This window comes from Ictalurus punctatus, chromosome 12 (genome assembly GCF_001660625.3).
Source record: "Ictalurus punctatus breed USDA103 chromosome 12, Coco_2.0, whole genome shotgun sequence".
Taxonomy (NCBI): Eukaryota; Metazoa; Chordata; class Actinopteri; order Siluriformes; family Ictaluridae; genus Ictalurus; species Ictalurus punctatus.
Window position 1 is genome coordinate 24,889,170 of NC_030427.2, and position 19,453 is coordinate 24,908,622.

At 38.6% G+C, this 19,453-nt stretch overlaps 1 protein-coding gene across 1 annotated transcript in view; it reads right to left on the reverse strand.

The window, feature by feature from the left end:
* LOC108273355 (anterior gradient protein 2 homolog) overlaps positions 1-7,585 on the reverse strand; it is a 157,142-nt gene extending 149,557 nt beyond the window's left edge. The window contains exon 1 of the mRNA XM_017482527.3: positions 7,573-7,585. The gene's annotated coding sequence lies outside the window, so the exon portion shown is untranslated. The remainder of the gene's footprint in view (positions 1-7,572) is intronic.
* Positions 7,586-19,453: the final 11,868 nt, after the last annotated feature.

The following is a 19,453-nucleotide window of genomic DNA, read 5'->3' on the forward strand; positions in this document are numbered from 1 at the left end:
TTTTATTATCTCAGCAAAATCCTGCACACATGGAGATATGAATATAGATAGATAGAAGAAAATAAGGTAGAAGTGTGAAAAGGAATAGCCTAATATGATCATGTATCATTCAGAATATGTGGATCTCCAAATTTCTTGCACTGGGAAACCACACTGATTCTAAGAAAACCTATTTGAAAATACCATCCTCTACCAAAACACGTTATACAGTATATATGTTCATAATCAATTTTCTCACACGTTCATTATACCTTCTATGCCCAACTGAATGAGGCAGGTGCTCATCATGGGCTCCATTTTAAGGAAAATTGGGTCAGTACATTTACATTGGATGCTGAAATATTTGCATATTTAAATATACAAATGAAACAATATGCACAAATTTGCATAAATACATTTTCAAGAACAATAAATTTACAATGAATAAACTCATGTTTAATTAGTTTTGTTGTAATACCACACACAATAGTTAAGCTTTCACGCCAAACAGATTATCAAGTTTAACATTCATATGAAATTAAAATTTATACCACAGCACTGTCTAATTCTATAGTAAGTGTGAATACAGGGACATGATATAACGGATATGAACGGATACATTGCTAAAAATAAATGTGTGTAATTGTTGATATGGTGATGTTTCCTGTGAGAAGACATTTGTTTAGCATTTTGGAGTGAGTCTTTGTAACATTTCATTTAAGTTTTTCATCATGGGAAAGGCTTCAGACTGGAGGACTTTGTACTTTGTAGTTTCTTGGAAGCTGCTAGAATGAAAGTGATAAGGCTTTGTATCCATAATCCACAATGCATCTATAAATTGACTGAAAAGTACAATATGCCTTTCTTTAATAAGTAATATTTTTTCACTTTTGGTAATTTGCTGAGGTGTAAGAGAAATAAAACATGCTGTTATCTGAAAATAATCAATGTTATATACATGTATAACATGTTACAAGATCCTGTTGTTGATTATTCTCCTATAATCAGCAGGTCCCATTGTGTTTTCCATCAAACCATTTTCTGTACCGCTTATCTTTCACTGGGGCACAGGGAGCCTGGAGCCTATCCCAGGGGACTCGGGGCATGAGGTGAGGGACACCCTGGATGGGGCGCCAACCATCATAAGGCACAGTCACACACATTCACACACCACAGACAATTTGGAAATGCCAATCAGCCTACAATTGGGGAGGAAACCATAGTACCCAGAGGAAACCCCCAAGGCATGGGGAGAATATTCAAGAGGTGTGAGACAAAAGAGATAACCACTAAGCTACCGTACCTGCTATCCATTGTGTTTTAATTCTTACTTAGTCTGATCACATTATTTGTTTAATAACATCTCCCAAGTGTACTAATGCACTTATGATTGAATCTAACCCTAACCATTGTTTCTAGCCAAACATAAATGCAATACAAATGTCCAAGATTTTTGCATCAAGTCCAAAAAAAAGAAGGCAGTAAATTCCACCCCTTTTCACACAAGACATGCTTATGGCACATTTTCCATTCCAGCTAACTGTTCATTTAAAAAGTCCCTGGAGAGGTGCGTGAGAGCAATCATTTTGATCCTGGAACAGAATTTTGACACTTTCCCACTACGTTTCTTTTTTCTACAGCTGTACCTCACACTCTGATCTGACTCAGAGAGACAAAGTAAAATTTAAATTGTTGTTGTCTTTTGCATCCAGAGTGATTAAACATTCATGTGTGTGTGTGTGTGTGTGTGTGTGTTTGTGTGTGTATCAGGGGTAATGAGTGTTGTTTGTGTTTTGATCAAAGGATAACTATTCGATATGGTTGATATAAAAATCATGTAAGTCTTATGAGGTATGAAAACATGATACAAATTGTAAGATGCCATGTGTGTGTGTGTGCGTGCGTGTGTGTGTGTGTGTGTGTGTGTGTGTGTGTGTGTGTGTGCGTGCGTGTGTGTGTGTGTGTGTGCGTGATGAGTAGCGACTAAGTGGAGGGTGGTGTTAGAAATGAGGACGTTCCAGTCTACGCCTCATAGCTCTCAGTAATGAGCCTAATTAGGATTCTGTTAATTTGCCATTTGTACCTCCAGCCACGATCTACAGCCTTCGTCTGCATTCTCAATGATATTTTCTCTCCTACACAAGCTGACTGGAATACCAATGATGTGAACGGAGAGAGGGGAGTTCAAAGGGGAGACAGGAGGACAGACAAGAGAACTGAATGAGGGCAGAGGGAAGTGAGAGGAAAAAGCGAAAAAAAGACACAAAATAAAGAAGAGATCGTTCGGGCAGAAAATAAACTAGTGTCATGGTTTAAGAAAAATATGAGACTGAAAAAGAGTTGTGTAAGATTCATTGAGGTTGACTCTTAGTTTTTAGAAAAAGAGCACTAATCTTTGAATCTGCCTTGGGTATCAAACATGAGTCAGTGGTCATTATGTGTTGTTTCTATTTCACACATTGATAGGATTTGTGTAGATAAACACAAACACAATGGAAGTACTGTGGATTTATGGACTGTTACAGATGGATTACAATAGTTGTGAGAATAAAAAAAAAAACAGTTCAAATACAATACAAAGGACTCGGGTTGATTCCAAGTTTTGAACTTGCAGGCGAACTGTTCATGGGAACTCTCAATATGCAGTTCAAAGACATGTCAATGCAAGTGACAGAGGCTATCATTAGGCTGAAAAACAACAACAGTAACAAGAACAAGAACAACAACAACAACAAAAACAAAACAGACCTATCAGAAAGACAGCAGAAACTTTAGGAGCGGCCAAATCAACAGTTTGGCGCATTCTTAAACAGAAGGAATGCACTGGCGAGCTCAACAACACCAAAAGGCCTGGAAGACCAGAGAAGACAACTAAAGAGGATGAATGCAGAATTCTTTCCTTGTTGAAGAAAAACCCCTTCACTTCATTTAGCCAAGTTAAGTACACTCTGGAGGAAGTAGGTGTATTATTGTCAAAGCCTACAATCAAGAGACGCTTTCACGAATGTAAATATAGACATTTTAAATCAAGATCCAAGCTACTGTTAACACTCAAGAACACAAACGCCAGATTAGACTGCTAGAAAACGTCTACAAATTCACACAGATGAATTCGCACAATTCTTCGGACAGATGAAAGACAAGATTGACTTTGTACCATAATGATGGGAAAAGTAGAGTATGAAGAAGAAAAGGAAGGGCTCATGATCACAAGCATACCACATCATCTGTCAAAATGGTGGAGGAAATGTTATGGCATGTGTGGTGGCATGTTCACGCCGCTTTTGGCATTTGTTCTTTATTTGGTCTCATTTAGTGGAACTATAAAAAGGCGTCGCGTTGTCAGCTAGCCTGTGCATCACTAGTCAGCTGATCGCTGTTTCTGGGATTTTGCTCCCTTGCATCGGAGGTACATGTTTGTTTCGAGGTTCTGGACTCTTGCTTAGTGTTGCTTGTACATCACTAATTGTAATATTTTCCTCGGGAAGTGGTGTCTGCTCGGGTGAGCTCGCTGTGCTGAATAGTGGCCGCTCTACACTAAAGAACTGACTGCATACACTACGCTGCATGCGTGGTCACTGCTGCTCTGCTTTGTTTGTTTATCATCATAGGCAGGATCAGTATGTTGCACAGGTGCGTGATCTGCGTCTTAATGTCTCATCTAGTAAACTTAGAAGTTGGCTGCTGTATAGACGGTATATCTACGCTGGTATGTAAAACTCACTCAATTCTCTATGGCCACCATTAAAAGTATGTAGATTTGTTCTTTTAAGCTTTTATTTTTATTTTCATTAGCGCTTCTATTGAGTTTTTGGTACCTGAGTGGATGAATTCATTGTGATGGTGCCACTAACTATTTCAGGTTTGAGTGTCAGTTTTCCTTTGTATTCCATTTGATTCTTTTTTTTTTTTTTGTATTCTACTTTGTTGGTTTTTTTTTTTGTATCCTTTTTGTATCTTAATTTTGTAAACAATGCCCATGACAAGATTACTTTTGGGAAAATTTATTTCACTCACATTTGGTTTGATTTGTGTGTGTTTATCATTTTTTTTTGCATTGTGTAATTGACGTTTGTGTTTTACTAGGAGCTGGGGGCCCAGAGTGGGCAGGCTAGCCATCCCCGTGTGGTGCTATGTGTAGATCTTTGCAGTGGATCTCACTGGGGTGTGTGAGAGGGTGATTTGGTGCACATGTGGGCCTATATTAGTGTAGACAACAAAGTCCTGTATCTAACCTGACTAACTACTGGTAAACCCCAGCTCAGTGTTACTTTAGTTTTTTTGTTTTTTTGTTACTTTTGCGTCATTTCAAATCCGTTGTTGTTTTGTACAAAGGCAAAAGTACAAAACGTTTGTCACTGTGCAAATACTTATGGACCTGGCTGTACCCTAAGAAGTTAGTTAACGTTATGACTTACATTATGTAAACCAGTGTGCTAGCAGGCTTACTACAAGATTCATGGCCAACTCTTTTATCAGTCTGTACAGGATTTCACAGCGTGTTTTTTTTGTGATCGTTGTGGAAAATGCTTGCTTTTGCTGCTGAATTTTTCAAAATTTGTGATGCAACTCAGTTTTTTTGTGCTTTTTTTGTGGCAAACCACTTGAATTGATGAAATTGCAATTGCACAGAATAGATTGCGTGGTCTTTCGCAGTGGTGATTGTTGGTAAATGAGACCTTTTAGATGTAATCTGTGGAAAATCTGCGGTCATTTTGAAAAATTACAATCTCCTCAGAATATTGTGGCGTTTACTTGATTTTGTGTTAATTTCTGCGATTGCAAAATTACAAAAGCCTGGAGGGCTTATTATTATTATTATTATTATTATTATTATTATTATTATTATTATTATTATTATTATTATAGACAGATTATGCCTAAGGTGTAACTCTTTATCGTGTGAAAAAACTTTTAACCAGACAGTCGCTTTAAGAATGGAAAAACCCAGCGACTGTGACTGCACTTTGTTAAATGTCAGCGCTCAGATAGGCTGTCAGTGATAAGCTGCTAAATATAAAGCTACATTGTTCAGCCGCGACACAGTGTTGTTATTCTGATTGGACGATTGGATTTTGCCCAGGAGGGACATTGATGTCCTGCTGTCCATCACAGAAGGAGTAAAACAGCACACACAGGGCATTTAAAGGCACTGGAATGGCCTGTGAGTGACACAGCTAAACTGAAAATGTCATCAGGATAAGGGCAGAAGACTCTTTTAGCTGGTTATATTGTCCAAGAAAGCTGCAGTTTGAGGGGAAGTGGGTAGGCACATCAAGCAAGTACCCACAAGTTTTGTGCATGTGTGTGTGTGTTAGCCAACATTAACAATTTTTGATTGAATAAAGAACACATTAGCTTTTCCCTTTCAAAGGCAACTCAGCATTTTGTGCACTTAATGTTGAATCTGGAGCTTGTGTAACATCATGCCTATTTATAGGCCGGCCGTGATCAGGTGACGTGGCAATTAGGTAAGTCACGTGAAATAAAAACGACACCTATGAACTGTGCCATCAGCCTTATTATCTTCAGCGAGACTGCATGCCAGTCATTTGTGTAAGACCCCCAAACGACTCTTCGTTTTCTCTCTATCTTTTCCAAAAAAAAGAAAGAAAAATATTTTTACTTTTCTGCCCCTTAAAAAAAATAAATCTCCCTCACACCGTAGAAAACTCCCCTTTTATGACGATATATTACGCTTCTGGGGGAAACCATACAACAGCCGTATTTATAACCCCGTGATGTCCGATTATTCTGCCACTGTGGGAATGAACGACATGGCTATTTAGCTGTGCCGAAGGTGGAAGGCAGGTAATTTAGAGGGGCCGGCTTTGCCATCCAAGCCATGTAAGGCCACCTCGGTGCTGGTAGGCAAGGCCTATGTGGCGGTGTGTCTTGTTTGTGGGTCACAGCATATAATGGCAGTGTCGCAGGCCTACAAAGCAGACCTGCTGAGTGTGCTTGACGTATGCCGGCATTCAGCCCCGTCGTGTCAAGTTCGCCCGAGCATCCACGAGTCCAGCCCAGCGCTAATGTGAAGGAAGCACAGAAGGCAAGTGTGGCAGCCTGCCTCACCCTGGGGAGAGCCAGGGGAACCAGGTGGCCACAGTCGCAGCTGTTACTAGGTGCTACTAGGCATGATCTGAGAATGGTCATAAAGGTCATGCAGACAAAGTAGGAGAAGTCCTGAGGGGCCGTGGAGGGACGTGTCAGGGGACATGAGGTTGTTATCCCCCAGTTCTACTGTAGGGCCTCCCCTAGCAAAGGCTGTCCCAAGTTTTCAGTGTTGTCTGGTCAGCAAGCTGTCACAGAGCAACGGAAATCTGATGCTTTCCCTCTTATAGAATGTGCAAAAGTTAACATCACTAAAAGACCTTCTGGCAGTGTAGGAACTACTGCCAAATGTGTCTCCATGGGTTCTGTCTACTGTAGAAAAGGGTTACCAGGTCCAGTTCAGAGCTCAACCCCCCCAGTTCAGAGGTAGTCAGATAGTCAGTAGTCAGCACAGCGCAGAGTTCGACGTTAGCCAGGAAGTAGGATCCCTCTTGGACAAAGGGGCCATAGGACATGTACCCCATTCCTTGAGGGAGGGAGGTTTTTACAGCCGTTATTTACTGGTAAAGTGCCTACGTCTGCTGCCCAGCCAGTAGTGTTGCAGGCTTTCTGCCCTTTTCCATTCCTCAGACCGGAACAAGAGAAATTGCACCTACAGTGTCCAGTAAGGGCTCTCTGTATTTACGTCCACCATTCCGGCCAGTGGCGTAAATCGGAGCAACTGCTGGTCTTCTTTGGTGGCAACAGGGGGAGTGATGCTGTGTCAAAGCAACGCATCTCTGATTGGATAGTGGAAGCAATCTCTATCACTTATGAGGAGCACGGTCTCGCTACTCCTCTGGGCATAAGGGCTCATTCCACTAGGGAGGTTTACTCCTTGAAGGCTTTGTCCAAAGGGGTACTCTTAGAGGATGTATGTGCTGCAGTGGGGTGGTCTATGCCGCACAAATTCATTCGATATTACAACCTGGATATATGTTCCACCCCGGGCTCGAGTGTCTTTCAGTGACTTCTCGGGCTCAGACCTTTTGAACAGACCATACCTTCAATATGACAAAGTTGGTATTCTCGTATCCACAGCGTAAAGCTCAAGTCCCCTGAGAAAGGAACGAGACGTTGCGTAGCTTTGCCATACTGGGGCATGCCTGTGAATTGCGTCTTTGCATCAGTTACCAGAGGCTGATGGTGCGGTTCACAGGTGTGGTTTTTATATCACATGACGCCCTTAGTTGCCACGCCACCTGATCATGGCAGGCCTATAAATAGGCATGATGTTACACAAGCTTCAGATATTGGTCACGCGCGAGGGTGCTTTTCCCACAGCGTAATGCTCATGCAACATTCCCTTTTCATCATTATTGTTATTTACTAATTTTAATAATTAAACTAATAGAAAAGTGTGTGTGTGTGTGTGTGACAAAAAGGTGAGGGAAAACACTGGCCACACAGCATGTATACATAAATGCCATCCTGACCTGTTTTTAACCTGAGTCCATTGTGTGAGTGCAGGTGTGTGTGAGTTCAGTGTGTGTGAATGCGGTGTGTGTTCAGGTCTCAGTGGGACGCCGTGTACTCTGTCACAACCTTTCAGACCTAATCTCTTTATCTGCAGCTTTGCGGGGAGGCGAGCAATGTCCTTACAAAAACATTACTGCCAGACACAGCACAGGGAGGAGTGGGTGGAAGTGGGACTCTCTCCTGCTGAGTGAGACTGTGTGAGGTGCATGTGTGTGTGCGCACGCATGCGTGCGTGTGTATGTGTGTGTGTGTGTGTATGCAAGAACTGTATTGAGCATAAAAAATGAACAAATAGGCCAGAGGCAAGTAAACTCCTTCTCTGTATGTGTTTGTCTGTTTTCCAGAGAGCTTAACTATTACATCTGTTTTGTGTTCGCCGTGTGTGTGTGTGTGTGTGTGTGTGTGTGTGTGTGTGTGTGTGTGTGTGCGCGCGTGTGTGCTCGTGTGTTTGTCTGCCCTGTTTGACCATTGTCTAGGCAGTTAAAGTATCTATGTGTGTGTGTGTATGTATATATATATATATATATATATATATATATATATATATATATATATATATATATATATATATATAATTTCTATTTAGTTTTTGTGGCTAAGGATTGGGTTAGACAAGAGTGTCTATATCTATATATATATTGTGTGTGTGTGTGTGTGTGTGTGTGTGTGTGTGTGTGTGTGTGTGTGTGTATTGAGCATAAAAATGAACAAATAGATCAGAGGCAAGTAAACTGCTTCCCTCTTTTCTGTTTTTCCAGAGAGCTTAACTATTACATCTGTTTTCTGTCCGCCGTCTCTGTGTGTGTATATATATATGTGTGTCTTGCCTATTTAACCACTGTCTAGGCAGTTAAACTTTATATCTATCTATCTATCTATCTATCTATATATATATGTGTGTGTGTGTGTGTGTGTGTGTGTGTGTGTGTGTGTGTGTATATATATATATATATATATATATATATATATATATATATATATATATATATATATATATATATATATATATATGTATATATATATAAAATTCCTATTTAGTTTTTGTGGCTAAGGATTGGGTTAGACAAGAGTGTAGGTGTAGACATTATTCAGCTAAATTAGTACACAAGTCAATAATAATAAAATATCACACAGGTATAGAATAGCGCATGTGTGTGCGTGTGTGTATGTGTGTGTGTGGTTTGGCAGTAGTGCTCGCTGATATCTGAGTAACTGCATTGATCTCTCCTCACTGGCTGACCCTGTACCAGAACCTCCATATCTCATGGCAAAACCCATTAGCGCCAACATGAAGGCACGCACACACACACACACACACACACACACACACACACACACACACACACACACACACACACACACACGCGCGCACATTAAAAGATTCATTTGTGATCAACATTTTTAATAAATCTAAATCTAAAATCTGTACTAACTTTTCCTATCCCTCTCCTCTATAACTCTAGCTACACTTTACACTGAAATATATATTTTTTGCATTAACACATGAATCCATTTAAAATATCATACATCAAACATCCTTTTCCACGAGTCATCTATTATAGGTGATGAAAAATGTACATATTTAATTCATTTCAGCTCAGCCCTTTCACCCTGAAAATTGAACACACATGCTGTACAGGAAGTTGCATCATCTGATTTTCCTAAAGATGATGGGAAGAAGAAGAGTCACTCCTTTTTCTTTACTTTCAAACATATTGTGGTATTGAGCAGTAAGGTCAATTTGAAAGCACAAATTCCACATGAAATAAACCTTTTGCGGGGTGTACTTATGGTACCTACTTCTTCCATTGGTATTAAATTGATTATTCCAATACAGCTTCATATTTACAGTATGACACCCATATACCAGCCAAATGAATGATTTCAATACCCTTAAACTTAAGTGTTAATTGAATCTACATTTATAGCACTCTTTTGAAACACTGTGTGCACCTTCTAGGGTGGTCCCGATACCATAAACATATCTTATGATACGATTCCAGCTGAAATATCACGATACCAGTCAATATGATGTTAATTCATAATTCAAATGAATACTTTTTTGGAATGAGAATCTGAACACCTCAGAATATTTTATTAATGAGAATAACTGGTGTAAAAATGAGAATAACTGTTGGAAACACTCAAGAACAATCATACAATTGGCGAGCAACTAATTCAATGTGCCACATATTTCATCTATTGTTCCCTAGAGCAGTGAAATCATGCAAATGGAAATTGTCCTCAGAGTACTAAGAATACACAATATTAAGAATGAATAACTGAATTTAGAAGTAAACGCCAAAAAAAAAAGTCAGAAAATTGGGAACGTAAGCTAGTTTACTGTCAAATACCCTTCAAATACAGTGTTACCAAGTGTAGATCATTTTTTACTTTCACTTAAGTAGCTTTCATACACGGAACCTATCATTTTCTCTCTCTACTTTTTCCACATCTGCTACTGTGTGAATTTGTCATTTATCGTTCCACTCTTCAACAGTCAGCATTACAAACTTAAGCTGTTCGTGTCTTCCTTTTGCACTCTACATGAACGAGTATGACCTCGATTCACCATTTAGTGTCGGCCACCTGTGAAATCAATCCCACAATTCACAGAGCACGGTACACATTCGGTTTGTTTCCAGCCCCCAGACAAATTAATGAATAAAGGCTTCGGTCTCTGTGACTCATGCTAATTGAGAGGGAGAGAGATGGGGCTGAACTGAGAGTGGGAGGAGAGAAAGACAGAGAGAGATACAGATAAATATGTGTGAACATTGTCAATGGTCTCTCACGTTTGTTGTTAGTCAAAGAGTTCTGCGTCGCTTCTCTTTGATAGGCTTATCTGGCATCAGTAACATCGCCGCTCAGTTGGGATGTGGAGTAAGCGGCATGCATCCTTCCATTTAATCACTGCATTCAGTCCATGCCAAAGTGACCCATTTTTCAAATTTTAGATCAAAATAGAAAATACTTCATAATATCATGTCTGCTACCTTATTAAATAATAATATTAATGAATGGTTAATATTCTTAATGTAAGTAATAATATTAGTAACAAAGTCTTAGACCACTGGATTGAAAAGTATTTGTGTTGCCTCCTTGGGTTCTGACTGAGTAATAGTGAGAGAGAGAGAGAGAGAGAGAGAGAGAGAGAGAGAGAGAGAGAGAGAGAGAGAGAGAGAGAGAGAGAGAGAGAGAGAGAGTTCAAAGTGATGCTCACTCTACCATTTCTACTATTGACTCACTTATTTTCCAAAAGTATGGTTGATTGATTCAAATTTCTTTCAACATTTTGTCCAGAAATGCTCCCTAGCCCATGGCATAAACACTTCTGTGATTCATGGTAGACAGGTATCACCATGTCTCTCACATTTCCTGACACACTGATGTTTTTATAAACCAAAAATTCTCCAATCCGAACCTCTGTCACTGCACTATGTTTCATATTCTTCAATTTCCTCTGCTTAGCTTTCCATCAAAAATGGATTCTTAGTTGAAACACACACCTACAAGACATTTTCTCCTAGTCGAAACATCGACTTTGGTGCCAGATGACTCTGCCAGATGCTGAGTGAGTGCTTGATTAGATTTCTTTCCTTCCTTTAAGGAAATAGCCTTTAAGTACTGTTCATCAGATGCAGACGGTTTTCTTGCTGTTTTAATTCCATCGTCTATATGTCTTCAACTTGCTGAGATTCTTCAAATGGCTTTTTAAAATCACATCTAGAAAGTCCAGTTTGGACGACTGACAACAACTTTGCTGAGGAAAAACAATGATGATACCGGATGGTCTGTATTCAGAGTCAGTGTCTGCAATTCAAAAGTAATGTCAATGTTTATGTGGGGGAAGTTTCTAGCAGGGAAGGGCTGTTTAATAGGCTCATATGTAATGTACCGTACGTCCTTCACTTAAGTGGTTTGTTATTCACTAAAAATAAAACAACCTATTCATTAACTTCATCGTTATTCACAAACACACCCATGGTAAATATTAAATGTTTACACTCCCACCTGGGAACATCACACTTCGCACACATTTTCACAGCTACTTCAATACCTTATGCTTATATTGCTAGTAATTGTTATGAAGTGTTAAATTCAATAATAATTGAAATTGAAAGACTTGGCTAGGGTCCATGTGACAGAGAGTCACTGCTAAGCAGTCAAAAAGACATGAGGTTTACAAGATGCTGCATGGTGCAATGTCTCTTATTTGAAATGCTACACCATGAGGCTGTGGATGATATTAAGGCAGGAAGAGGACAGCTTTACTGAAGACCTTGAGACGACAGACTGAAAGAAGAAAAAAAAAGGCATGCGATTCAGCACAATAGAAAGATCTAATAAGGCCACATTTTCACTTTTTATATCCATGCTTCCATTTTAGAAGAATGTGATGGTTTGGACATAGTAAGATATTTTTAAACTGAAGTTTAAAAGATTAAACTTAAGAGATGCATAAATGAGCCAGAATGCCATCCAAGTACTGAATAAATCTGAACAGTTGAGGGTTAAGACCCTTGATCAAGAGTAAAACTGAGCATCTGTGCCTTACTAGAGCGAAAGCTTAACCTAATTAAAATATCCATCTCATTAAGATTCTGCTTTACAGCTGTGATCTTAAAAACACTTACATTTTAAGGCTTAGTAAATAAATAACTGCTTATATGCAAGTAATACATACCGTATAGTCGAGTCCGTAAGTATTTGGACATTACCGTTTTTGTGGCTATATTACACTATACATGGAAAGTTGGATGCTCAGCTGTTCCAGGGCAGGTGTGTGTTATTTACTCTAATTTCACTTCCAAGTAAGCAGATAAAAGAGCTGATTTCAAGTGTGGCATTTGTATTAGAAATCTGTTGCTGTTAACTCTCAGTATGAAGTCCAATGAGATGTCACTGCCAGTGAAGAAAGCCATAATTAGACTGAAAAAAATCTAAACAAATCCATCAGAGAGACAGCAAAAACATTAGGTGTGTCCAAATCAACTGTACGGTACATTCTTATGAAGAAAGAATGCACTGGTGAATTTAGAAACACCAAAAGGCCCGGAAGACCACAGAATACAACTGTGGAAGATTAAAGATGAATTCCTTCCCTGCTGAAGAAAGAACCCTCCACAGCCAGATCAAGAACACCCTCCAGGAAGGAAGTGTAGCTGTGTCCAAGTCAACAATCAAGAGAAGACATAACCAGAGTTAAATACAGAGGGTTTACACAGCAAGATGTAAACCATTGGTAAGCCTCAAAAACAGGAAGACCAAATTAGAGTTTACCAAAAACATCTAAAAAAAACAAAACAAAAAACAAAACAAAAAGCCCAACAACCTCCTATGGACAGAAAAGACAAAGATCAGCTTGTAACAGAATGATGGGAAAAGAAGTGGAAGGAATTGCTCATGATCTAAAGCATACCAAATCATCTTATGACATGGGCATGTATGACTGCCAATGGAACTGGTTCCCTTGTATTTACTACTACGATGAGACTAATGTGACTGAATTATTTCCCCATAACAGCACTCCCGGTCATGTTTTATTTCTTACTTAAATCAAAGTGCTATCAGAATTATGAAAACAGGTGTAATGACCTGTTTTTATTTTAAAGTATATAGAAGCTGACAAATTTTGCATTATTCATGAATTAATTTTTTTAAACTTTACCATAATCTTTATCTGAATATTCCGTTAATACACCATTCCATTCAATAAATTACAAAATACAATAAATGAGTAAAATCCCATCTATTACATTCAAATACTGGAACATGACTATGACTAACATGTCTAATATCTGATATTGAGTAAGTTAGCAGCTGCTCTAATTCTCTGTAGATTGTGTAAATATATATTTGTCAGTGCTTGGCAGTGGTCTCAGATTTTTGGATCTTATTTGAGATTTTCCAGCTATGTTATAGTACCAGCAGAGTTTTGGATAGTTGAGGCATTGTGGCTTCCTTAAATGATTCTTCCCAGAACCCTCTCTTTCAGAAAAACACGTCTGATAGAAACTTTGTAAAGGATTAATTGTTCTATATTATCACTATATTGTTTAAATGTGAGATTACAGTATAACACTGTGAGTAGATGATACGTTGCTCCCTGTATCACATTTTGAATGACATTTTTCATCGTATGATATGGGTATGATGGCATCTGGGGACACCTGAAGGAGAATTTCTGTGTATTTCTCTCTAACATTGTGCAAGTTTAGCTCATACCAGTTGCTCTTGACCTTGCTTCACACAACAAGATGGAGGACTGTCTGTTTTAAGAACGCAAGAGCATATGATTGACAACATTGAAGACTAACAGAATAAATAAAAAAAAATACTCTATCGCTAAATCATTTTTGACATTTCTCTGCCTAGAATACCCAAGGACACCCATTTAGTATGTGAGACACATTTCTTATCTTGGAAATCCTCCAGCAATTTCGCAGTGTGGGGTGTGAAATCTGAAGCTGGAAAGCATCTCAGTATTCACAAAGCTATTAAGAGTGTCTCGTCCATTCCACCCTTTAGCTCTCCATCTTTATAGTTTTCACTAATGGGTTACCGCTGTCTTACAGCTCAATGTCACCTTGCAATCCTTGCATTATTTGGTTTTACTAGGACTGAAATGGAGACTACATTAAGCGTGATTTTAGACACTGTAGGGAAATGGCACAGTAAGGACAAGTGTGTGTTCGGATAATGAGTGGAACATCTGCTAAAGTGTGAATTGCTGCAGAGTGGAGGAAAATGGCTGAGCATTTCTTTGATGTTCAACATATGGCCTGAAAATGGTTGAGAAAACATCTGCATTAGATTGAGTATACGTTGAATATGCGTAGGTTGAGAGGAATTGCATTGTCGTGGTACTGAATTTACTCTCCAGTGAAACTGTCAGAATTAGAACCTGTCAGACCTCGGACAGCTCAAATGTCTGACACTGAATCACATTTTCTTTGATGTTGATTCATGTTAGCTCAGCAAGGATGGGTGCTATGGCATGGATGTTATTAATTCTTCAATAAAACTTTGTTAGTATAATTCTTGATAGGGGGAATGGTGGCTTAGTGGTTAGCACATTTGCCTCACACCTCCAGGGCTGGGGGCTTGATTCCTACTGCCGCCGCCTTGTGGGTGTGGAGTTTGCATGTTCTCCTCATGCTTCCAGGATTTCCTCCGGGTACTCCAGTTTCCTCCTCCAGTCCAAAGACATACCTTTTAGGTTGATTGGCATCTCTAAATTGTCCATAGTGTGTGAATGTGTGTACCTCGCCTTATGCCCAAGTCCCATGGGATAGTCTCACCACCACCTTCTGTAGTATAAGTGGTACAGAAAATGAATGGATGGATAATTCTGATGTTCATGTGATTTATAATCTAAAAATATTTCTATTTAAAACATTCAAGAGATTTACCTGAGACCATCCTACAGCCATGGAATCAGTTTAAACAATATTTTCTCTCACTAGATCTTCCACTTTGTTGCCACTCCAAGAAAAAGCTGCTATTTTTTGAGTTCTGTTCATGGAGAGAATTTCTAAAGCCACCGATTTTGTATATCATGTCTCACTGCACACTCTGTAAACATATTAAAGGAAATGTCAAAATAACAAGAAATATTTGCGTGCTTGTGTGATGTCAATCTGCAGAATTGTTGACTCTTGTATTGCAGATGTTTCTAAAATGGAACTGTGAAAAGCATAGCTTTTTTTAAGATGCTCTGCCACATGCATTGTTTGTTCACACTCCATCCTCTCAGGTTTATTTGCCTCTTTCTCACTTCCTCTCCCATTCTCTTATTTTCTTTTTCCCTCTTGTGTTGCCTCTGCCAGGCAACACTAGACATTCCCAACATCACCAGAGATTATTGTACCTGTTAGCGGCTGAAGAACAGTAACATGGTGGGAGCCCAGGGTAAGGTGGGCTACTCTTAGGTCAATATGTCCCTGCTGTCTGAAAGAGGCAGCTGAATTTTGAAAAGGGCAGGAGAGTTGTTGGCATAGAAACAGAACAGGCCAAGCAGACAGGCAGGTATTCTGACCAACACGTTCTCATGTGACCACACAAAAAGGAAACCAGGTGGTATGCTGAAGCAAAACAAAACAGACTCTACTTTTTTTTTTTCCAAAATGAATCTTATGTGGTGACTTAGAATAAAAAACTACTTCCAAAGAAGCAGACATTCAATTATTTTATTAATAAAAAAAAGATGCCCATGCCAGTTACATCAGACCCAATTACATCTGGGTCTAAGAATAGTATCAAGCAAACAGGCTGTTAGAGGAGATAGTATCAGTTGGTACAGCAACAAAACAGTACATGTTGATGGTTGGTTAAGAGGTACTACTTCTATCTTTGCTTGTGACTTAGGTGTTCAGACAGGCAGAGGAAGTTTATTCCACCACATGGGTGCAAGTACAAAGAAAAGTCATCATGAATGTCTTTCTTAACTTCATGGATGATGGGTTCAGGTGGATGGGGGTTCCATTTTTGACTCTGTAGGCAAGCATCAGTGTTTTTATGTTTTTTTAATGTGGGAGGCTACAGCAAGCCAGTGGAGGGAACAGAGCACATCATATAGGGTGATGTGGGAGAATGTGGGGAGGTTGAAAACAAATCATGGATTTGCCACCCATCTGGTTTTCAACTGCCAATAATAAAGAGAGATCCCACAAGTCACAGCATCTGTTTGAAATGAAGAAGAAGAAGAAGAAATATGGACAAAGTATCTGTTTGAGGCGGAAATCTACATTCAATTTAATTTCAGAGTTCATACTCTAACTCCTATAAGCTTCGTTGAAAAGGAAACCAAGGTCAAATAAATGTACAGCTGGAAGAAATATTAGCAGTGATACTGATGCAGTTCTGCCCTGCGATGGACTAGGACCCCTTCCAGGGTGTCCCCTGCCTTGTGCCCCATGCTCCCTGGGATAGGCTCTAGGTTCCCCGCGATCCAGTAAGGATAAGCAGTACAGAAAATGGATGGATGGATGGATGGATGGATGCAGTTTTGACCTTAAATATGTATAGCATCTGTATAAAGGTATAGGTTTATCATGGTGAAATGGTAGCAACCGTACATGACGCACACAGGAAGCCCTGCCAGAATTTGCATTGCAGTAGTCCAATCTCGAGATGACAAGGGACTGAACAAGGGCTTAAGTGGTCTTATGTGGATAGAAATAACTGGCTTCTCTGGATGCTGTAAAGGAGATATGCTGTACGACCAAGTCAGATTAGCAAAATGAAGAGAGAAGGAAACAAGGGGTAGTTGTCCAGAACTACCCCAAAATAACTTGCATCATCAAGTATATTAAGAAAATCATTCTCAAATATTTTGCCATCTTTAAGTTTTATGTATGGATCATAGGAATGGGTGGTGATTACTTAAGCTCAGCTTAGGCATATTAAAGTTTACACTATCACCAGTTGGTGATAGGACATGTAACCCTCCAAGCATAGTCCTGTAGGACTCCTGGAGATCTCCATGTTCAGATCTATAATGCAGACTAAGATCAAAAACAGAAACCATTAAATAAACAAGCCTCTAAATAATTTTTAAATCAACCGAGACAACATTAAAAAAAAAGAAAAAAAAAAAAAGAGAAGTTAAAATGTATTAAAGAAAAAAAAACCCTTTGAATCCCAATCTTTAATTGGCTGCACTTTAATCTGAACTTCAATGCGAGATTTAACACTACCACAATTGACAGGTTGAACACTGGCTTTCTGATGTTTAAAAGCATCTTAACCTTTCAAAGAAGTCCTGTCTGTTCCCTTCATTGATCCACACAGTGCATCTAATAAGATTTCTCATTCCCCAATTAGCAGGGCATTGAGTGGAGTTAATTCTCCTCATTCTTCCTTCATGGTGACATAGGTGCCTCGCTAAATAATGCAAGTGCGTCGTTTAGCAAGTGCAATAGCTTGCAGCAGTCTTTGTTTTCCTCCCCATTTGCTCAGTTTCAACATAAAGCCGTCAAATAAAAAGTTCAGCCAAAAGTTAAGTTAGAATAGAGTAGTAAGCAAAACAGAGGAATGCACCAGGCAACCGTTTTATCCCATTTAATCAGATTAAACAGCTCTGTGGTTTCAGCAAATGTTTTCAAATATTCCCTTAGCCCTTGAGGGTATTTGTAAGTGTACCATACTCAAAACTTAATGCTAATAACTCTGTAACTGCAAGGTTAATTACTTTGTACCAACTGTCAGAAAACCTTTCTAAGGTTTACAGAAAATAATTTTTTAGAATAATACTTCCTCAGAGTAAAAGCATAAATATTTTAGAGATACTCAGGGTCACATTTGAGGACAAAATAAAACAGAAAAAGTATGGATATATATATATATATATATATATATATATATATATATATATATATATATATATATATATATATATATATATTTTTTTTTTAAATTAAGGGTAGTACAAAGTAATAAACGATTTTATAGATTATGTCCAAAAATCTACAAACTGATCATTTACTATAAGTTTTATAGAGTGCTAAGAAAGTGCTCATATGTTTAAACACTACAGTAAACACAAAAATACCAACATGCCCAAAACCAAATTATATTCACTAAACTCTTAGAAAATACACTGTAAAACAGGATAGGTTCATTCAACTCAAAAAACTTGAGGAAATACACTTAAACACACTTAAATATAACAAAAATTTAACTCAAACTTGTTATACTGTATTTAAGTGTATTTGACGTTAAGAAATTGGTTTATCAGCTTAAAAATTGTGAGGTAATTAGTTTCCTCAATTTTTTTGAGTTAAATGAACTTATCTGGTTTTACAATGTGGGTTTCATTGGTTTATGCCTCTGTAGAATGCAGTACCCCTTAGATGTACTTATGTAGAACCCAGCACAAAGGGTTTCCCTAACAGAGAAGGTTTCTCTTTAGGAATCATGTAGCAGCAGCAATATCATGCAGATACAGGTCAAGGGCTTCAGTTAATGTTCACATCAAGCATCAGAATGGGGGGAAAATGGTGATCTCGGTAACTTTGACCATGGCATGGTTTGTTGGTGCCAGACTGGCTTGTTTAAGTATTTGAATAATTGCAAAAAAATGCAAATGAAAACACCTTGATGAGGGCTGTCAGAGAAGAATGCCCAAATTCGAGAGGAAGCGGACAGTCTTCTGTCCTGAAGATTTTACAGTGTGAAAAAAACTTGACCTCTTACTGTTGCAAAACACTGACACTGGAGACGTCTTCCACAAATGTTCAGTAAATGTCTCTTTAGAGGAAACTTCACCATATCAATAACTGTATGATTATACATTCTTGAATATAACACTTGCCACGCAACAGTTTGTCAGTGTGAAGTTCTCAGTGCATCTGAATTGAACTCGACTATACACTGTATATGTAAGGAACTGGGACACAACTTGTGCCTGTTGAAGCTTTCTTTTCCATTTGTAGGAACGTTACGATAACATTTAGATATTGTTTTCTGCTTTTATTTACAGAGAATAATGCACAGAAAAGGTCTTCCTTTCCTGATAAAGCCAATTTACATTCAACTTAGTGCCTGTATGACTTAATTGCCTTGATGTTGTGGGTAAGGCACTGTTTTCTAATTAAACACTGAAATATTCATGGGTGGAAATGTGGCTGGGTCTTCTTTGCAAGCTGAGGGAGCACTAAAGTGAAAAAAATTTTCCAAACACAAAAACATAAGTGAGTGAAGAAATCTTTCTGTCCTTTTTTAAATAAGGCTTTTTTTTTTAATGTATTTTTATTTATTTATTGATTTATTTATTTTTTAGGTCTGTTGTGGAAGGAATTAAACACAACAGGACATGCTGTTATAGGAAAGTAATCAATGATGGAGTGGTGTGATATAGTGCCCTCCACTAATATTGGCACCCTTCGTAAATATGAGC